The sequence below is a fragment of the Astyanax mexicanus genome, chromosome 23, assembly GCF_023375975.1.
Source record: "Astyanax mexicanus isolate ESR-SI-001 chromosome 23, AstMex3_surface, whole genome shotgun sequence".
Taxonomy (NCBI): Eukaryota; Metazoa; Chordata; class Actinopteri; order Characiformes; family Acestrorhamphidae; genus Astyanax; species Astyanax mexicanus.
The window spans coordinates 17471290-17485014 of record NC_064430.1 but is presented as its reverse complement, the minus strand read 5'-3'; the positions used below and the strand labels follow the sequence as shown (position 1 = coordinate 17485014).

Genomic DNA, 13725 nt, shown 5'->3' with positions numbered 1-13725 from the left:
TGACTTGAGAACACTGACTATAGATCACAGTGAGGTGGATTAAAAATCTTAAACTTATAATTGACTACACCTGTTGCTTTCCATTGAATTAAAAAAACATCTTTCTCTCAGATAAAGTAAACACAAGCGTGTTTCTGACTAAAATAAAAGCTTTTCAGGAGAGATATAAGTTATGTGTAAATATTTATAAGACAATACCCACATCACTTATCTAACCAGCCTGTACTGATTTCTGCCCCCCAATAATGCTTTCAATAACCTCTTGTAACCCCTGGGAGCCAGGGGTTACACTCTAATAGCCTTTAATAGTCTTCAGTAGCCTTTAAAAGACTTACCTGGCGGCCGTGGTGTGTCCACTAAACTCCGTAGTTATAAACATCCTGAGGTTAGCAGCGCGCTAACTGACCTGTTTATAATGTAATCCGAGCAGTGCCTCCGTGTCGGCTGTTCTAACCTGCTGCTGTTAGCTGCTTGGGCTGAAAGATGAACTGTAGTGAGCTGTATTATCCGGTTAGTGGGGTTAAAACCTTTATTTGTTTACAGAAACAGTAAAAACGGACTGGCTGAGCTCTGTAGCCCGTGGCTGGGCTGTACTGAAGTAGTGACTGAGTGAAGAGAGCGGGGCTTGTGCTGCTGCTGCTAGTGGTTGGATGAAGAACTGCAGCTTCATGTAATGAGCAGTTTCACCAGCCATCCACACACAGCTCTGATAAAACTGCTTGTTTTAATAGTGCACACTGTTGCTACCAAAAAAAGTCACTAGATGGCATTACCATATATATCTTAATAAATAATAATAATAATATTTATAATATTTATAATAATAATAATAATAATAATAAATATATTATTTAAATTTTATGAGGCATAAAATAATAACAAGAAAAAAAAACAAGAAAATCGAGAATCGAATCGAATCGTGACCCTCAAATCGAAAATGAAATCGAATCGAGGATTTAGAGAATCGTGACACCCCTAATACATACATATATATATATATATATATATATATATATATATATATATATATATATATATATATATATATATATATATATATATATATATATATATATATATATACACGCAGTGGGGAGAACAAGTATTTGATACACTGCTGATTTTTCAGGTTTTCCCACTTGCAAAGCATGTGGAAGACTGTAATTTTTATCATAGGTACTCTTCAACTGTGAGTGATGGAATCTAAAACAAAAATCCAAAAAAATACATTGTATGATTTTTAAATAATTTATTTCCATTTTATTGTGGGAAATAAGTATTTGATCATCTATCAACCAGTAAGAAGTTTGGCTCTCACAGACATGTTACTTCTTCTTTAAGAAGCCCTCCTGTTCTCCACTCATTACCTGTATTAACTGCACCTGTTTGAACTTGTTACCTGTATAAAAGACACCTTTCCACACACTCAATCAGTCAGACTCCAGCATCTCCACAATGCCCAAGACCAGAGAGCTGTGTAAGGACATCAGGGATAAAATTGTAGACCTGCACGAAGGCTGGGATGGGCTTCAGGACAATAGGCAAGCAGCTTGGTGAGAAGGCAACAACTGTTGGTGCAATTATTAGAAAATGGAAGAAATGCAAAATAACGGATAATCTCCCTCGGTCTGGGGCGCCATGCAAGATCTCACCTCGTGGAGAATCAATGATCTTGAGGAAGGTGAGGAATGAGCCCAGAATTACACGGCAGGACCTGGTCAATGACCTGAATAGAGCTGGGACCACAGTCTCAAAGAAAACAATCAGTAACACTCTACGCCGTCAAGGATTAAAATCCTGCAGTGCACGCAAGGTGCCCTTCCTCAAGCTAACGCATGTCAAAGCCCGTCTGAAGTTTGCAAATGACCATCTGAATGATCCAGAGGAGGAATGGGAGAAGGTCATGTCTTTTGGAGACAAAAATAGAACTTTTTGGTTTAAACTCCACTCGTCATGTTTGGAGGAAGAAGAATGATGAGTACAACCCCAAGAACACCATCCCAACCGTGAAGCATGGCGGTGGAAACATCATTCTTTGGGGATGCTTTTCTGCAAAGGGGACAGGACGACTGCACCGTATTGTGGGAAGGATGGATGGGGCCATGTATCGTGAGATTTTGGCCAACAACCTCCTTCCCTCAGTAAGAACACTGAAGATGGGTCGTGGCTGGGTCTTGCAGCATGATAACGACCCAAAACACACAGCCAGGGCAACTAAAGAGTGGCTCCGTAGGAAACATCTTAAGGTCCTGGAGTAGCCTAGCCAGTCTCCAGACCTGAATCCAATAGAAAATCTTTGGAGGGAGCTTAAAGTCTGTGTGGCCCAGCGACAGCCACGAAACCTGAAGGCTCTGGAGGAGATCTGTATGGAGGAGTGGGCCAAAATCCCTGCTGCAGCGTGTGCAAACCTTGTCAAGAACTACAGGAAACGTCTCATCTCTGTAATTGCAAACAAAGGTTTCTGTACCAAATATTAAGTTTCTTTTTCTGGTGTATCAAATACTTATTTCCCACAATAAAATGGAAATTATTTATTTAAAAATCATACAATGTATTTTTCTGGATTTTTGTTTTAGATTCCATCACTTATAGTTGAAGAGTACCTATGATAAAAATTACAGTCTTCCACATGCTTTGCAAGTGGGAAAACCTGAAAAATCAGCAGTGTATCAAATACTTGTTCTCCCCACTGTATATACCTTTTAGTGTCTAAAATACCTGTGTCTTCTATGCTAGTGGTGGTGATAAATTACCCAGCTATGGCAGTTGCAACCTTACTGAAGCTTAGTGATTACCTGTTCAGCAGACAAATTGCCAGCTCACTCACAGGACACTGAGTTTAAACTAATAAAATATAAGTGAGAAACATGTTCATTAGAGGTTTTATTATTATAGCTTATAGCTGGCGTATAAAATAAATAAGCTCTGTTCTGTTCCCACATGAATTGTCTCTGAGTTTATTGTGTTCAATAACTACTGATATCAGACCAATGCTGTAAAACACCGTCATATCGCCCACCTCTTACTACAGGTCCAAGTTCACTTGTATTGTTATTTCTACAACGGTCTCAGATAAGGACGCTTTACTAGAGTCAACCTCCATGTAATCAGTGGAGCAGAGCAAGATTAGCTTCCCTGGAGGCTCTTCTGCTCAGCGGCGCATGCAGCGGAACACACGAGTGGAGTTAAAGCTCTGTGTCTGACACCTATTGCACAGCAGCGCTGCAACAACAAATACTACAACCGCAAATCAGAATACGTGGGGACAATGTGAAAACTTTACTGCTGAGCTTCATTTATTATATTAATAAATATCTATTCATGCATTTCAGGCCTGCAGCACATTCCAAAAAAAATTAGGATGCTACAGCACTGCCAGTCCTTTGTACAACACTTAAAATACATTTTGGTGACGGGGATATCAAGTAATCAAGTGTTTCAGGTGTTTATTTTGTCTTATTCTTGTTGCAAACACATTTTAAGATTACAGAGTACTGTTTCGAGTGCTGTTTTCTTTCAAAATCCAAAACATATTTTCTTTGAGCAGATAGAAGACAAACTATCTTGGGTTCACACTGTCTAACATAAATAAAACTCAAAGTTAAATGTAAGAAACACTTATTTTCTTTGCATTTGCCACATTGTCAAGTTTTTCTGTTTTGGGGCTGTAGGATTTGCAACTTTAATCCATTTAGGGCTGGGAATCGAAATGAGATACCAAAAAGGGACTTCCCTCTCTAGTTTGCCAAACCTAAACCACACTACTCTAATATTACTGTCCCTCTCTCAAAAACGCAGGGAACCAGCATTTAAAAAACATAAAGCATGATTTTAATTAATATTTAAGTGATTGACACCACTAATATAATTTAACTTTGCCAATCTAATGGTGATATTTTTTTTAAAAAGAACTAACATTAGGGGTGGCACGAGATCACGCGAGATTGAAACTTGATGATATTTCTCGTCAGGCTTAAACCTGTCTCGCAGGAAGAAAAAACAGTTTAGTGTGGACTTTTTAAGAGGGATCTGGCAACACAGTAGCGATACAGCGAGTGTGTGATCTGTACCAGATCTGTACAGACGCGGTAAGGAAAAAATAAATAAATTAATAAATTAACACACCGCTCCTCACGCAGGATCGAACCTGTGTTGTCAGGGTCGCGGTCCCGCTGCTCCGGCTGTTAAATTGGGATGCGGCCGTAAAAAACGCCTTTATAAAGAGATAGGGAGCCCGAGAACGGGCAAAAACTAAAGTCATGCCGAGCGCGATAGAGAGACATGCGAGGAATGTAAACAAAATCTACACAAAAATCTAAATCTATACAAAAAAATATGACTGGTTGTGGTTTGCACTTATTGTTTGCACTATATAAGACCTAGAAAAGTTTTATTTTTTATCCTTATTCTTATTTCTATTTCTTATAGAATCAATGTGAGAGAAACCGGTTTGTTAAGTTTGCGTTATATGATTTTGTCAAATCAAACTCTAGTTGTCAAGCCATTTTTCATTTTTGACATTTTCTTAAAAAATATATTTTTAAATCTAGTCTCGTGAACCTAGTATCTTGTCTCGTCTCGTGATATTAGTGTCTCGTCACACCCCTAACTAACATTGAACTGAATTTCCTAACATTCAATACATTTTCGATGCCACGGTAGAACAGATGATTTCCAGTAATTGTGAGTGTCATTCCCAGTTTTAAAAACAAATCTGACTCCACCAAATGCAATAATCTCTAAAATCCAAAAACATCTTGTCAAATCAACATTATTAAAAATGTATTAAAATTATTAATTGACTGATTTGCATAGTGTGAGACACACCATCCTCACCTATAGCACAGTTGAACCTGTGAGGGCGCTGCAGAGGTAGAAACTACTGCAATTAATTGTTTGGTTTTTTTTAAACATAAGGAACAATTTCTAACAATTTTAAGAAGAACAAGTTTTTTCATGACTTTAAAGGAACACATTTCCTTAGACTACGACGTAGGCTACAACGTAGGTTGGGCGCAGAACTATAAATTGGCCTTTAGTCTCGTTGAAAGAGAACACAGCAACACAGTTACAGGACTAAGTTTATCATTACACACCCCTGCTATGGTATACCTGCTACATGTTTGCCAACTTAATTCAGCCTATGTTGTGGTAGTACACATAAGCAGCTGAGGGCGGCCAATATAGCAGCCTATATGTTTTATATTATAAAGCATGATAGCTTTATTGGCAGGACACAGACACGGATACTGATGGGTGATCCTAACAGCTCCTGCCGCCGCTCCACCCTTCTAAAGAACTCCATCCACCACCGGTGGTAAAGTGGGGTGTCCAGTGTGTACAGAGGAAACAGCCAGCACAGTCGGCCTTCAGCTGAGAGCCAAGCCAACACACATTACCGGCCGCGCTGAAATCGCAGCACATCACAGCAATCCAGGACTGGGATGGGCCTTCCGCTGAGAGCAAAGTGAACACGTATTAGAGAGAGAATACAGCACCACTGAAAGCACAAAGACCACCACCGCAGTCATTTCAGCACTGCGGCGTTACCAACAGGAACCGCTCAGCTTATATACTGCAATCTGGGACTGCTGCCCGTAAATGACAAGCAAATAAAAAGTAGAAGTGATACAGAAATACAGGTACAGACTAGCTCTGTGTATTGGTGATACGAAACCTCACGATACAGGAGTTTTATCATGATATACTGCGATACTGTAAGTCCAGACCAGTTTGCGCATCAAGGTTTGTGTCGTCCACCCTTCTATTTTTAAAGTTCTCAAAAAGCTCAGTTTTCAGTGTCCTGAAACAGTGTTTTTCTGTGGATCCTGGGGTGACTCACACTGTATACCGTATTTTTCGGACTATAAAGCGCACTTAAATTTGTTTCCCAAAATTTGACAGTGCGCCTTATAATCCAGTGTGCTTTATGTATAAATTCTGTCAGTCAAGCATTAAGGAGCAGTAAAGCCACTCCGCTGAAGTGCAGAGTTTTCAGTGAAGTTTCTCCAGCACTAAGGCTGGGTGCAGCAGCATTAGCATTAGCAGCTAACCGCAAAATATTGGAAATCAAAGCTTAATGTAAATGAACAGAAACGCTTTACTCACCCAAATAAACACTTTTTAAGGAGAGAAATCAATGTTGATTAACATCCAGTGCTCGCTTGACTGTGAAAGAAAATGTTTTTTTTAAATAATTAAAGTTATTAAAGTAAAGTTTTTCTTTCCCATTAGAAGAGAAATGTGGCTACAACCTTGCTCACTTAAATGTAGGCATCCTTACTAGTGTCAATTAATGCGCCTTATGTATGAAAATAGACCAGAAAATAGACGTTCACTGATAGTGCGCCTAAATCCAAAAACCTAGTAAATACATTTTATATTCCTTTTTTTAAGATTCCAGTCTGAAACTAATTCTGTTGTAAAAATCCATTATAAACAAGTTTATTAATAAAATAAACTGTATGTTGTATAAAGTTACATATTTCCATTCACCAAAACCTTTAAAACTATAATATGCTGAAAATAAAATGCTTAATTTGGAGAATTAGAGATGGCACAAACATGTTAAGAAAGTTTGACACATTTTCAATACTTTATAGTGAAGCAAAAAAGGTGTTGTACTAAATATTTGAGCAAACTGTTAAAGGGATAAACAATCCCAATATATCGCCTTGCTTACAGCATTGCAATACAGAAAAGGCAGCCTATTACTGCTGTCACACAAACAAAAACTCCAAATTTGCAGCTTTCCATCACCAGAAATGCAGGTAAAAACCTTTCTTAAATTTCTTAAAAAAAGGAAGTCAATCTATAAATTATTTAATCCAATTGGTCTATTTATCATATATCTAATGTTGATTCAACGTAAAGAACAACTGCCCGGTTCACATTGTGTCAAGTACTAAAAATAACACTAGTGGAGATACAAGGTTTTTACATGACAGTGACAACAATTTCTAAATGTATTACTTGATTAGTGCTGTCAGAACTAATGTGTGTTAACATGCTAAATTATTAACAGCACAGATTTTCTGACACTGGACACAGTGCTCGTGGGAGTGAAATTACAGAGGTTCAAACGATCTAGGGTTATAATCTGTTTTCCAATCAGGTCTCAAGTTTGATCATATTGTTTAGAGATTAAATCTTAGTTAAAGGTCTCCTTACGCTAAATTTCATTTTTTTCTTGTTCTTTTGGCCGCGGAGTCGCTTTACCTAACACTAGGTGCAATATCTTTAAGGCTGTATCTCTGAAAACATTTTGTCTTTATAATTACACAAGTTTTAGAGCTGTAAAAGTGACTGGGGTTGAAAGGCAGGTAGGCGTTCTCTGCTGCAGTGCTGTTAGCCAATCAGATGTGATATGTTTGCATGTATGAATATTCATGAGCAAGAAAAAAAATCCTGTCTTTCTTCAGAGACCACCAATTTAGTGATCTAAAGCAGGGCTAAATAGAAACACCTGAGCACTCTTTTTGTAAAAAAAAAAAAAAAAAAGAGCTCACATGGCATTTATTCATACTAAAGACCACAACTAGACATTTTAAAATCAATGAAAAATGAAGACCTTTAAAACTTTGACAAGCAGTGCTCTTTATTTTCTCTCTAAAGAAGTCACCCAGGTACTTGTTCAGTCCTTAAGCATTTCAAGACTTCACTACTGCAGCCTCCTCCTGGCTGGTGTTCCTGTGCAACCCATCAGGCCCCTGCAACTGATCCAGAACCCGGTGGCAGATCTTGCTTTCAATCCTCCTTAGATCAGCTACTGTATGTATATCCTGCCTGTGTTATTCAAATCCCTGACTCTGCCTTACAAAAGCCCTCTGTACCTGATGGTGATGTTCAAAACCTGATCCGCACCACCAAGAGGCCTTCGAGCTTCAGGTACGGCCCAGCCACAATGGAAGACACGCACTACTACTGTGTAAAAAAAAGCAATGAGTTATGACAACTTAGGGCTTTTTTAACACCTGTAGTTCATTTTTATTATCAAAATGAGTTGACTTTGTTTACTTAAAGGGACAAACTTAAATGTACCAATAAACTAAGCAAGCACATTGTCTCCTCTGATTGGTCAGAGCTATCTGGAGTGGAAGCAAGAAAGTAAATATAGTGAGAACATTCTGTTAGTGCGTATATCTGCCACTGTACTTTCAAACTGTTTTTTTTTTTTTTTGATGGAATGTGCAGCGCAGATGTATACAAACTAAGTGTTTGTTTATAGTAGGGCTGCACGATATTGCACAATGCAACAAATTACAAAAGAAATGTTTTGTTTTTTTTGCCGATATATATACACAACAATATTAAATAATGCAGGGCCCATGACATCACCAGCCCCGCCCCACCTGTGCGCTGTCTCCAAAAAACAATTAAAAGCTGAGTCAGCACCAAGCGCTCAAAACCCGAGGAAAACAGCAAAACAACAGTAATCAGCCTTTAATCAGACATTTAAATGGCTCTTAAAAAAATAAATAAAAGCATCTTTCTAGGATTAAAAGCGTGAATTCAGCTGTAACTGGAAATATCTGCACAAACTGTGCTGGACTGAGGTGTGCAGCTTTCAACATGTGCTCACGTTTACAAGCACGTGCCCAACCATGTGGATGGAGGTCATGCGGTTACCTCCCGTTTACTCCTGTCCCCTCTCGCGCTCCCCCTCCACCTCGCGCTTCTCAGGCATTAGCAGCCTGTTACTCACACAAACACAGAGACAACGCTGTGTATCTCCTTGTGTCAAGAATCAAAACTTTGCAACATTGCCTTAAGTGACATCGCACGTGCAGTAATGTGACTATTGCGCATGTGTACATCACGATGACGAAGCTAAAACAATATATATTGTGAAGCCCTAGTTTATAGCTGTGGTAATTAGCATTATCTGGCTAATATATCAGATTAAGCCACACCTTATCAGCAGTTTAGCTCAAATAAAAGGAGTATATTTGATAGCTGGGTCAGATCAAGACTGGATCACGCAGTCCAAATCAGACATAAAGACGTGAGTCGAAGTAAATAATAAATCTAATTTTTTTTCTACCTTTAAGGCAGCTTTTAAACTTGAACTTGGACTGGTTCTTGAGTTGAAGCTGCTAATCCTGCAATCCTGATGCCAAGGTTGTGGATGCCCACATGGACAGGCTGAGATCTCTGGGAAAAATGCAGCCAAGCCAAGTGCAGCAAAACTTTTGAGGAAATAAAATTAATTAAAATGTAATAAATTAATTTATTGTGGTTTGAATCAAAATTGAGATATACAACCAGCACTCCAGACTAACACAGTCCAAGGGAATCTGTTTTGAAGTTTACAACAGACTTACAACCAAAAAACAAAGCCAACATCAATGTGGAAAGCTAGAATTCCACGGTAAAAATAACCCACAATCATACAGGAATTATAAACATTTAAGGTATTACATGAATTTTACAGCCACTGTCTGAAACATGCAGTCACTGTTGCCCTCACTGGTGATGTAAACTGAACACTGTTCCCTCCATGATCTAGGTTCTAGAACTCAACATAGTCCTTACACCGTAAAATGTTGTAGTATACTGAATTATGGACGTGGACAAATGTAATAAATACATTCTGATAAACTTATTCTTATATTCTCACATATAACTAGAACAAAGCAGACGCTTCCAACAGTGGACCATGACACAGCACAAGCACACATGATGATGACTTCTTCAGCTTATATTAGATTAAAAGGGTGTGCTTCTGAACAGCTCAGACACAAAATTACATTTACACAGCTCAACCTCACTTCTAGCATATTCCACTTTCAGGAAGATCTGTTGGAGCGCATAACAGAGAACTAACAGCATTAGATATTCTCTAAAAAAATAACACTTCACATTTCTTTATTTTAAAAAATATATATATAAACAATAATAATCTTCTTTAAATTCTATAAATGTGCTACCAGACAGTCTTGGTCTTACTGTCGACAATTCAGGAAACGCACGACTTTGAAAGATGATGTGATGATGCCATGGGAAAGAAACATACACTCAGGAAATGAACAGATTTAGACTGCTTTGTTTTGCCATATCCTAAAGAACGAACCCCAACACAAAGGTGTAGCTGCAGGTTATCATATCACCCAAGAAAAAAATGTTGTTCGAAGATTGACTGGCTGATTAAATCAAGTGGAACAAGGTGTTCTTCTGGTTGCATACAATGAAAACCACTTTTCCGAAACTACCATGGAACTACCTCGAGTCACTGACTGAGTGGACTAGTCTTATTTCAGTCTAGATCTGCATAAAATAGCATGAATTTCCCATTTTATTAATCATCAAAATATGTAAAGCATAACATATTTAATGTTTTCTTTTTTATTTAACCTTTAATTTAACCAGGAATGTCATTAAGAACATACTTATATTTACAATAGCAGCATGCCAAGTACCTGAATGAAGAGTATAAAGAGGAAAAAAAGGGCGAGAGAGGTAAAAAAAAAAATTATGAAAATAAATTTTTTCATACTTTTTGACCCCTCTCATTGCAGTCCTACATGTAATTTATAATTTCATGTTTACTAGAAAAAAATCCATGTACTTTTTTTTTACTATTAGAAATATTATTTATATATATATATATATATATATATATATATATATATATATATATATATATATATATATATATATATATATATATATATACCGTATATATATATATATATATATACACATACACACACACACAAGTATCCCAGAATCTCCTGAAAATAACATCCTGTGTGAAAGTTTCCTATAACAAACTTTGGGGCTTTAATGTTAGCTGTCCACACCAGTAGGAAGTACAAATGGAGGGCGTGACAAAAAAAAAAAAGTGACTAATCAAACAAATAATTGGCAGATTTGTCGACTACTAAAATAGTCATTAATTGCAGTTCTAATTACAGAGTAAGACAGATAAATGAAAGGTAACATGTAAATGACTAGTCGAAATTTCTTACTTTACTTGTATAATTGCTTACAGAAACCTGCAACAGTCTAGTTTTTACAAGACTGATATTACCTGAGGTATTATTTAAAGGCTAAAACGGCTTTCTTATTAAAAGTAAAAAGGCAGAAAACGCGCTAGTTCAGGGTTCCCCTTCCACACACTTTAAACTGCTCTTAATTAGCAAGCTGGCTAACTTAATCTTAAAGTAAACAAATCTAAACTACTTACATACAGTAGCCAAACATGTTTACTTTATTAGCTAACTTAGTTCAACAGCTCTGTGTTGATTTACTGAGAAAAGATTCAACTGACGTGAGAACACTTCCTCTCTGTGGTCAGTCAGCATCTGACCACAGTTCTCTCCTCTTTCACAGGAGTTATGACCATTACACTACCAGTAAATGTTGCCATAAACAAAGCAACATTGACTTTTAATGTACAGCTTGTATAGCTTAAGGCAATGGCCACAGTTGTTAGCACATTAGCTATCTTTATACAGAGGAAGTTTGAGGATTTGGCACTTTAAAACAACTGCATGTGAGTCAAGCCTGTTCGTTTGCTTTTCTAGCTAACGCTGTAGATGCCCTGAATGAATTTGGCCTTTAAAGACATAAAGAGACAAATATTAGCACTTGTTCCCCCTACTCTGACACAATACAGCATGTATTGCAAGTTCTGGTTAAGCAAGGTTCCTTAGCTGATCTCAATAACAACCATCTTGCTTATTTCTGGGTAACCAGTTAAACTATACAATGTGGGTCGCAAATAACAGTACTTTGTAATTTTATTGTAATGGATAGAAATATTTGAAATAATAAGCAAAAAATAATAATTATATCTACTGTAAAATCATAATTAGTTGGGGCATTCTGTCGTAAGTACTGTTAATGTACCCTTGCTGTAAAATGTATTGTAAAGAGATTAATCCTTTAAAGTCTATTGCTGAGTATCATCTAACTATAAAAATCCAACCCAACAAAAAAGTTGATTGGGCCAAAAGCCTTCACTGAAGTCTGAGAAACAATATGTGTTCAGGTGAGTCAACAATAAAACGTTTGGTAAAACCATTTGAAATCAGATGAAACCAAGCTTTGCTTATGTTGTTTGTTTGTTTGTTTTTGTCACATTACGCTAAAAGATGGGTATGGAGTAGGGGTGGCTGATACAACCTTACAATAATATCACAATATTTCTTTATATTTTTGCGATAACTATATTTCTGCCGATTTGACAAAACACAAAAGAAATATTCTAGCCATTTTGAGAATATGCTACTGTGACAACATAACTGCTTATATTTTATGTAGTATCAACAGCTTCAAAATAGCTGAACAAAAAAAACTGTAGGTTACAGTACAGTAGGTTAACTTACCAAGACTCTAAATGTGTATACAATAATAACAACAATTAATAATGTAGTTAGCTGTTAGCTAGCATAAAATGTTGCTGACTTGAACTGAAAAATCCATACTACTGTAAGACAGGGTAGGGTTGAGTTTAACCCCTTCCCTTTTTATGATAGTGAAATATCATAGTGAAAATATGCTATATGCCACCTTTAACTAGTTGCCAAGACCATTTTGCTTTCATTAGGTTTAACTAGCTAGTTAACTAGGTAACCAGCTTAGCTTTCTAACTTATATTAACTAGCTAGTTAATTTAGGTAACTGTAACAGGTTAGGTAGCTTAACAAACCTAATTAGCTATTTGTTACTGAAAATTCATACTACTAAAGAGCACATTAACAGGTGGATTTGAGTTTAAACCCTTCCTTTTTCATGAGACAAATATAGAGAAAATGTGTTATCATTAGGTTTATTCTCATTAGGTTTAACTAGCTAGTTAGCTAGGTTAACATGCTAACTAGGTAACTAGGTTAGCTTTTTAGCTTATGTTAACTAGTTAAGTTAGGTAAGTTAACGGGAACTGGTTATCTAGCCTAAATAACCTAGTTAGCTATTTGTTGTTGACTTAACTGAAAATTCATACTACTAAAAGACACATGAAAAGAGTTGGAGTTGAGGAAGGGTTGGAATTGAGTTGGGCTGAAAACGTTCTTTTTAATGAGATAATATCACAGTGAAAATCACCAAAGTCACCTTTAAACAGTTACCAAGATAATTTCTGGTCACATTAGGTTTAACTAGCTAGTTAATTACGTAGCTAAGTTAGCTTTCTAACCTGTTAGCTAGTTAAATTTAGGTAACTAACTGTAACTATGTTAGCTATCTAGCCTAACTATCCTGCTGTGCTATTTGTTGCTGACTTGAACTGAACATTCAGACTACTGAAAGACACATTAACATGATGAGTTCAGTTTAACCCATTCTTTTTTATGAGATATAGTGGAATATCACAGTGAAAATATCCTATAAGCCAGCTTTTACTAACTTAGTTACTAACAACAAATTCTGCTCTCATTAGGTTTTACTAGCTAACTAGTTAGCTAGCTAGATAACCAACTATGTAATTAGGTAAGTTAAGCTTTCTAACATATGTTAGCTAAGTTACATAATTAAAGTAACTGTAACTGGTTATCAATCCTAACTTAGTTAACGTTAGCTATTTGTTGCTGACTTAAAGTAAGAATTCATACTACTGAAATACACATTAAAAGGTTGAATTGAGTTTAAAATGTGCTATACGTCACGTTTAATTTCTGCTCTCATTAGGTTTAACTACCTAGTTATCTGGGTAACGTTAACTAGCTGGAACTGGATATCTAGCCTAACTAACCTAGTAAGCTATTTACTGTTGAACTGAAA

The 13725-nt window shown here is 36.7% G+C and overlaps 1 protein-coding gene across 1 annotated transcript in view; it reads right to left on the bottom strand.

Annotated features, from left to right (window-relative positions):
- The window catches only part of mgat5 (alpha-1,6-mannosylglycoprotein 6-beta-N-acetylglucosaminyltransferase), a 168579-nt gene that overhangs the window by 153721 nt on the left and 1133 nt on the right, over positions 1 to 13725 (bottom strand). The gene's annotated exons all lie outside the window — the stretch shown is intronic.